The 8,659-nt window shown below is 44.4% G+C and overlaps 1 pseudogene; it reads right to left on the minus strand.

Moving 5' to 3' along the window:
* Positions 1 to 640: 640 nt before the first annotated feature.
* On the minus strand, positions 641 to 4,791 carry LOC101271717 (ferritin light chain-like; annotated as a pseudogene).
* Positions 4,792 to 8,659: the final 3,868 nt, after the last annotated feature.

Genomic DNA, 8,659 nt, shown 5'->3' on the forward strand with positions numbered 1-8,659 from the left:
ATGCGTGAAAAGATTAACAGAGGAAATATTTAGGGTTAATTAATTCAAAATATTTTTGCAGCAGCAACCTGGGATGTGAAGGGGCAGCCTAAGCTCAGCAAGTAGGAACACGCATAGAAGATATGCTGGCAGGAGTGCCACTTCTCGGCATGTGGCCTCCTCATCCTGGCCCACATTTTGCTCATCCCTGGTGATTCTGATCTGATGCCCTGCTTGCACTCCAAGCTCTCTGGCTCCTCATTCTGGTTTACAAAACATCTCCCCCCTTTAACAAGTGTTTGTGTGGACTGGCTTGGTGCTGCCTTAGCATGGTTTAATAATTCTTTCCAAGGTACTGCCTCTATGGGGACTGTGGTCCAAGGTCCTACATTTTCTGACCTCACCTTTTTTGAGTCTCGGCACATTTGACTCACTTAAACCTGTTAAAGACTAACCTATCCAGATAAAAATCATCAAACAGGATCAATGAAGAATTGCTATACATTAGGGTTCATTTGAATATCTTTTTTTTTTTTTTTCCTGCAAAAAGCTTTATTGTTTCCATTTGGTCCACGTCTTGCGAGAGGGCCCCAGGTTAAAAAGCTGCCTAGTGGCTGCAGAGCGGGGCTTCAGGCAGAAGCTCTGACGCCAGAGGGGCTCCTCAGAGGCCGCCGGACTTCAGAGACTCCTGTTCGTGCTCGAGGGTGAGCCTTTCAAAGAGATACTCGCCCAGCCCAGCCTGCGGACCAGCCAGCCTTCGGAGGTTGGTCAGGTGGTCGCCCATCTTCTTGATGAGTTTCACCTCCCCATCTAGGAAGTGGCTCTCCAGGAAGTCGCAGAGGTGGGGGTCTGCGCGGGCACAACCCAGGGCATGCAGATCCAGAAGGGCGTGATTCAGGTTCTTCTCCATGTTAATGGCGGCTTCCGTAGCGTCCTGGGTTTTACCCCACTCATCTTGAGATGGCTTCTGCACGTCCTGGAAGAGGGCGCGGCCGCCGCTTGGTTTTGCATTTTCAAGAGACGCTGGGCGCTCTCCTGCTTCTCTTCGGCCAATTCGCGGAAAAAGTGGCCCACGCCCTGCAGAGCCACATCGTCGCGGTCGAAATAGAAGCCCAGAGAGAGGTAGGTGTAGGAGGCCCGCAGATGCATGCTGACCGGGCGGTTGACGGCAGCCTCCACCTCGGTGGAATAATTCTGACGAATCTGGGAGCTCATGGTCGATCGGTAATAAGGAGTTCGGCTCAGAAAATGGTGTTGGCTGGTCCCGGTGACCGAGGATAGCTGAGTGGCTGACTCCGAAGGTTGGAGGGTGGTCGGAGGCTGGAGGAAAGGGCGACCCTGGGTCTGTTCCGTCCAAACACTGTTGAAGCAAGAGACTGATCCGGGGAACCGCTGAGCGCAACGCCTGAATATCTATCTTGATGAACTTGGGCAAGGATGGAAAATAGCTTTCATTTCATATGCTAACTCCAGGTCATTGGTAATGGATCCCAGAATGTTCAGATGACAGTGTTTCTGGGCTACACCTTATCTTAAAGGGAAGAGTACAGATAAAAAGAATGAGTGCTGTAACCAATTAGAAATGCCTACGACAGGCTCATATCTGCTTACTTTGGACTAGCTCTGAATAGCTAATTGGGCATTTTCTGAGACTTATTTTGTAGATGTGCCCTTGGAGATTTAAAGTTTTTCTCTAATTCCCAAGTGATAAACTTTATACAACTCTTCCATATTTAGAGAATTTGAGAAGTTCCAAAGAGGAGAAGAAGGGTATTAAAAAAGGCTTACTGTGTCCTACACACTTTCATGGATATGACCTTTTTTTAAGTATTAAAAAAATGTGTGTTGGGGGGGAATGATTTGCCCTGACTCTGAAGCAGAGCCTGCTGGCAAGGGTCAAATGTCCCAGCTGTTGGAAGAAAAGGATCTAAGGGTCAGGGAGCCTGCAGGCCCTGATATTTTTAGTGTCACATCCTCAGAGTTAAGTGTCAGAGAAACAGAAAGGCAACACCGAATAACGAGAGGGAAGTAATGGGAATCCCATTAACATATTTTATAAAAATTAATAACTTTGACATTTCCCCAGTGTTGCACAGTGCCTTAAGAGCCACAGCTTTGCCTTGTGGAGAAAATGTCCCCCCATCACCCAGTTCCTGGCTCTGGTGGGTAACCCTGAAATTCCTAGGGGTGGACACATCATCCCATGTGAGAACACACCATAATATTAAAAGGTAGCGTCTAGGACTCTGGTGACTCAGGTTCAGTTTTTGGTTCTACAACTTTCTGACTGAAAAACACCAGGTAAATCCTTAAACCTCTAACCCCATTTTCTTTTCTCAAAAATGAGAAACTGTAGCTCCACTATATATTTACTTTAAAGATTGCAATTATTCTCTACTAAAAGTGCTGGGAGCTTCCTCAAGAACTGTTCACACCTAGAACATGAAACTTTGCTTTTCTGAGCAGTTTACTCAGGACTTGTTCTCTTGTACTACCACCCCAAACACCCATGCACACACATGTATACACACACACCCATGCACATACACACACACACACTCTTGCACACACACATACACGTATTTCTGGCAGCCCTCTAGAGATAGCTCACGTGAATCCAGGAATAAACCCAGTCAGGTACTACGCAGTGTTCCCAGGTACTGCTGCTTTCTCTGCCCCATGAACTAAGGAATATGGTTAAATCTTCTATTTTCATTTAAAGTCTAGAAGGAAAAAAATGCATAATAACATCATTTCAAGATCAAGGAGGGAAGCCTCCAGATATAATAACTGAAACACAAAACAAGAGAATTCGGAAGCCACTCATGGCATTTTCTTAGACAAATATCTTCATCTTCCAGGGAAGCAATTTAAATTTTCTTAATCTAAAAAAGGAGGGTTTAGGCCAGAAAAACTCTAGCTTCCCTTTTAGTGCTAACATTTTGTATCCAGCGATCTTCACTCATTTGTTCATCCAGTATTTATTGAATGCCTACCATGTGCCTTTTCTAGGTGCCTGGGGTACAACAAAAAACAAAACAGGGCAAGAATCCCTGCCATTGTAGAGCTTATATTCTAGTGAGAAGAGGGAACAAACAAGCAATAAACATAGTACTCAATAAATTATGGTATATGGAAAGGTGATAAATATTAAAGGGGAAAAAATCCGGACAGGAGAAGAGATGAGGACTATAGAAGAGTGGCAGGATGCAATTTCAGAGGCCTAATTTTAAAAGGTGATATTTCAGCAAATACTTGCAAAAGTAGGATGCTCAGCCATATGGATATCTGAGAGAAGAGCGTTCCAGGGAGAGGTTTGAACCCATGCAAAGCCCTAAGGCAGGAACATGCCTGATGTGTTCAAAGTACAGCAAAGAAGTCTGGGATTTTGAGCTTTTATCTGCATGAGATGGGAGCCATTGGAGAGTTTTGAACAGAGGGTGACATGGTATGACTTACACTTTAAAAGGATTATTCTGACTGCTGTGTGAAGTGTAGACTGTTGGGAAAGGCAAGGGTGGAAGGAGGGAGACCGTAGTGGGCAACTGAAGTATCCCAGTGAGAGATGGTTTAGATAAGAGTAGTAGCAGAAGATGGTAAGAAGTGGTTGGATTCTGGATATATTTTGAAGGTAAAGACAACAAGCCTGGGCTTCCCTGGTGGTGCAGTGGTTGGGAGTCCGCCTGCCGATGCAGGGGACACGGGTTCGTGTCCCGGTCCGGGAGGATCCCACGTGCCACGGAGCGGCTGGGCCCGTGGTCCATGGCTGCTGGGCCTGAGCATCCGGAGCCTGTGCTCCACAGCAGTAGAGGCCACAGCAGTGAGAGGCTGCGTACCGCAAAAAAAAAAAAAAGACAACAATCCTAATTAGGTGTGTGTGAGAGAAAAGAGTGGAGTCGAGAGTGATTTCAAGATTTTTAAATTGAGCAACCTTAAGGGTGGGGTTGTCATAACCTGAGATGCGGAGGAAGACTGCAGGTTCTGTAGGTTTGGCAGAGTGTTGGGAGTAGGGTGGAGCTCACAGGTTCAGTTTTAGATGTGCTAAGTTGAGATATCTATTAGACGCCCAAGCAGGGGTGTCAAAGGCAATAGTATATGAATCTGGAGTTCGGGAAAGAGGTATAGATTGGAGATAAAACAGTTCCAAGTCTTGAGATAAAAACGCCATAGATGTTCTACATCAATACTAAGGTCTCAAAGTATTTCCTACTCCTGAGGATTTTATATCTGGAGTGTTTACAGTCATCACTGATGTCATTGTCACTACCATGACCAAACTTCTGCTAGATTAAAAGTACTTTGTAAAGTTTTCTGGGCATTTGGGTGTATGCCTGTGTCCTTGGTCTTCCCTGATGCACACAAGACACCTATTCAAATGACTCTGAAGTATGGTTCCGGTAGAATGGATTATGGCATATGGCCCAATGGCTGTCATATTCTGGTATTACAAGACAAAAAAAGTCATAGTAGGTATTAAACCAGTTCCTTGGGTTTAAGAAATGTAACTGCATCTTTTGTAGCTATCAGTTCTATTTTTATCCCCCGATTTACCTGATCCCTGAAAAGCAAACTTAGTCCGCCTAAAGTAGATTCAGTCATTTTGAGTTTACAGTCAGTAAATTATAAATTCTCTCTTATCTTTCCTTCTCCCAAGTTGGCTTGTAATTTTGAGAGTGCATATTCACATTGGGATGGAGACAGGTGTCTGGGAATCTGTAATCATACACATGCAGAGATGTACCTTACTACATCTCCTTCTTGGTTGTCATCATCCTTGCACGTGGGCGTCCACTGAGATCTCTGCATCCACATTGGCCCCCTGTCCACAGGGCTTTCCACTGTGGGAACCCCTTGTCAAGACTGAGAAACCTCTTCTGGTGTTCTGATTCCTTTCCTCTCTCCATTATATTCTCCACATCTACTCCTTGGCTCATTTGGAGGAAGTGGATAGAGGAAAACCCGGCTGCTCTCCCAGCCACTCTGGGGCCCCAGGAAGCACGTGGTTCATTGTCTCAGGCCCTTTCTTCTTTGACTTACTTTGTGGCTCGCTTTCTCTTCAGCTGCTGCTTGATACCTCAGAAGTGTAAGAAACCCCTGTGAAGATTCTTTACAGGAAGCCTACCTCGATTCCTATCTCCCCCTGGTCTTCAAATCTATCAGAATTGTTCTACATTTCCCAGTAATGCCTGTGACCAGGAGACAGGCCAAGGTAGGTAGGTGACAGGGTCCTTCTCAGAAACCCAAGCTGGGGTCTAACTTTCTTGTTTCCTTTCCTACTGTCTTCTAACTTGCTAGTTGAGAGATTTTAGTTTTCATCTCTCTCTCTCTGTCTAGAAAATGGACCAGACAATTCTTTTTCTAAACCTATTATTTATGCCAAGTTTACAGAAGCTTAATAGCCAGAAAGTAACTTCTTTTGTTTTTCCCCATATTTTTGGTGTGACTGTTCTTCCTAGTACAGTAGAAATCATGGTATATAGTTCAAAGGAATGAGGTGAGGGAGGGCATCACAGAGAAGCGTAAACCAAAAGGATTTTGGAGGCAAAAATCATGTATCTTCCCAATGTTATTCAATCACAGTCTCTGGTGATCTGTGCTGTGAGCCAGCTCAGCCTCCTTCAGCTCCAGGCTCTAGCTCAACTTTGCCTTAAGACCTGGGCTTTGCAAGCATGAGAAGCAAGATGTGAAATCGATCAGACAGTGCATCAGCCTGGCTCCCATCATCAGCTTCCGAGAACCCAAGTAACACACCTCCAAAGTTTGTAGTTTCTCTATCTGTAAGACAGGTATGTTATGTCTCAAACACATACACATATGTTGGGGAGAGTGGGAGGTGATGGGAGTATAGGGAAGGAGGTAGTGATCAGGGGTGGTTGGAAGAGCACCACGTTGGGGATCAAACGATCTAAAATATACGTCAAGCTCTGCCCAAACCTGTGTGATTCTGTGCTGTTGGTTTAGCTCCTATGTTTCTCAAAGCCCTTTTCTGGAATGTGAAGAGGAATACTAGATTCACTCATCTATTTCTGTGTTCAATCATAAGTTCAAAATGAACTGAGCATCCTCATTGTGCTAGGTGCCAGGCCACTACTGCAAATACTGCTACCTCCCTCTTGCAGCATCATCTCTGACAACCACAATGACAACAACCATGAACTGGGCTCCTACTAGACACCAGCCACTCAATAGACACTATTTTATTTAATTCTCAGAACAGCATGGTGAGAGGCCAATTCCATCTCTATTTTTCAGTTGAGAAAGACAAGGCTTGTGAGATTAAGGGGCTTGTTCAATGTTTTCCAACTGGCGATAAGTGCCAGAGTCGGGTTTGAACCCAAGCCTTTCTGTTACCAAAGCAGATGAAAAAGACTTACTATCTTCCAGCGTGTTATAGTCTTATTCCTTCTGATATAAACATGCTATGATTCTATGTAGGGAGGAATGCATTATATGCACATCCAAACAAATACACGTAGCAATAGTTCATGAACTTGTCCATCATAGTAATGTCATAAATGAGTGACACACCTAGCGCATTGGACACTCAGGTGTGTCCTGTAAGTAATGATGACTCTATGAGTCCTTGGGTGCAGCATCTCACTCTCTTGGGTGTTCCCAACCCCATTTCAGGGCTGTGCCCCTCTAGAAGGATGACTCTCCGGTCCCGTCCGGTCTATGCTGCGAATGTACAGTGACCTGGAGAGAAGGAAGAGCTGTCCTCCCTTTCCACTCCCATAGTTGAGTGTCTCTTTTCCTGAGCTCAGCATGGGCAAATAGGAACGCTGCCAAGGAATACCACCCTAGCTGCACCTTTAGGTGCTAAAGAGCAGTTTCATGTATACAGCACAGCATTAATTTTCTGACTGGATGGTGCTTCCCCAATTCTCCTATTTGGTGAATGAGTCTTTTTCCTTAAAAGTTCCCTCGGACAAATAGGAGGTATCATTCTGGACCATAGCGATTCAGGAAACACTCAGGAAAGGACTTGCAAGAAACTGCCCCTGAGTGACTTGATCTCAAAGAATTGCTGGGGATGAACTGTGATCAAATTAAATGGCAGACCTCAATGTATCCACTCTCCCAATAAACCACATTTATTACCTTACAAAAGTGACATTTTCCCTGATGGTGAAGCAGTAACCTTCGAAAGAAATAATTGTCCGTAACATTGTTAGTCACTGGCATGCGAAGTCATTCTCAGGCATTAAACTCAAATGATGTCTTTGATGATAATTATCATCATAAAAAGATGGACTGGGCTTTGTTATTATGGAGGGAGCTAGAGGAGAGGAGTAGAAAAAGCCTCATTTCCCATAATGCTTCTATTGCAAGAGCTGAGATTGGAGTCAGACAATGAAGGTTACAATGTATGGAGGCTTCCCTTTCATCCCGTTGAAATGGACCCCAAGAAATATTCCCCTTTCCCTGGGGTAGGAATCATACTGAGCTTACCTCTACTGTGGGAAATTGGCATGGGCAAAACATTGATAAAAAATACAGATCAAACTGCACAATGTGCTTTTCTATTATCCTGTCATCTTCCCACAGAAGCACAAACAAGGGTAAGCAAGTAAACAATGCTATTAACATTTGTGTAGCAGTTGAACTTTACAGTCTTTTCACATGAATTGTCTCACATCTCCCAATAGCCCTGTGAGTTAGCAATTATCATTTACATTTTATAGGTAAGAATACTGAAGCTCAGAGAAAGGAGTTGAATCCAGCATTTGATAAAATCATGGGCTTATGGAATATTGGATCTAGACGGCACCTTAGAAATGATCTAGTTGGAACCCTAGTCCAAATCAGTTTAATTTAACTTGATTGCATTGGAATTCATTTAGAAACTGAGTGTACCTAGTCAGGCACTGGGCATAAAAATAGAAATTGGGCCTGGTTTCTGTCCCTGAAGAGGGTACCTTCAGGGGAGACAGCCTGGTAAACAAATAACTCTCATACTGTGAAATAAGTAATACCCAAAAGAGGCATGTGTGATACATCAGGCAGGAGTCATCATTCTGCCTGGAAGGAGAGGAATGGGGAAGATGTAGCCTAGAGGGATGCTTCTAGCTGAGCTCTGGAGGAAAAGTTCTGGAGGACCAGGAGGGTTCGGTGACCCAGCAACAGGACAGGGCCGTGCAGAAAGAGGGAGAGGCATGAGCAAAGGACAAAGAGATGCTTACAGAAGGTGGGCAGTTCTTTGTGGCTAGAGCATAGTTCTGTGGCAGAAGGGGCTGGGGAGGAAATTGGAAATTAGCAGCAGAATCTGAAGAGCTTTAAGGACCATGTTAAATAAGTCAGATTTCTTCTGCAAGAAATAGGGATCCATCAAAGACTTTTAAGCATGGGAATTAAGTAATAGTGATAATAATAATGATGATGATAATGATAACAGGTAACATTTATTGAGCATTTACTACAGGCCAGGTCCTTTGCTAAGTATACTTCACAGGCAGTAGCTTAGCTAATCTTAAACACGCTTTGAGGAAGGAACTGTAGTAATCCCCATCTTACTGATGTGGAAACTAAGGCTTAGGGAACTGAAGTAGCCTCTTGTGATAGAGCCAGGATCTCCTGCTATGACGGGATCAGATGGCCGCGTTTGTTGGAAGGATCACTAACAGTGGTGTGGAAAGTGGGCTTCGCTGGAGAAAGGGGTTGTCCTGCTCAGAAAAGGGTG

This window comes from Orcinus orca, chromosome 1 (genome assembly GCF_937001465.1).
Source record: "Orcinus orca chromosome 1, mOrcOrc1.1, whole genome shotgun sequence".
Lineage (NCBI taxonomy): Eukaryota > Metazoa > Chordata > Mammalia > Artiodactyla > Delphinidae > Orcinus > Orcinus orca.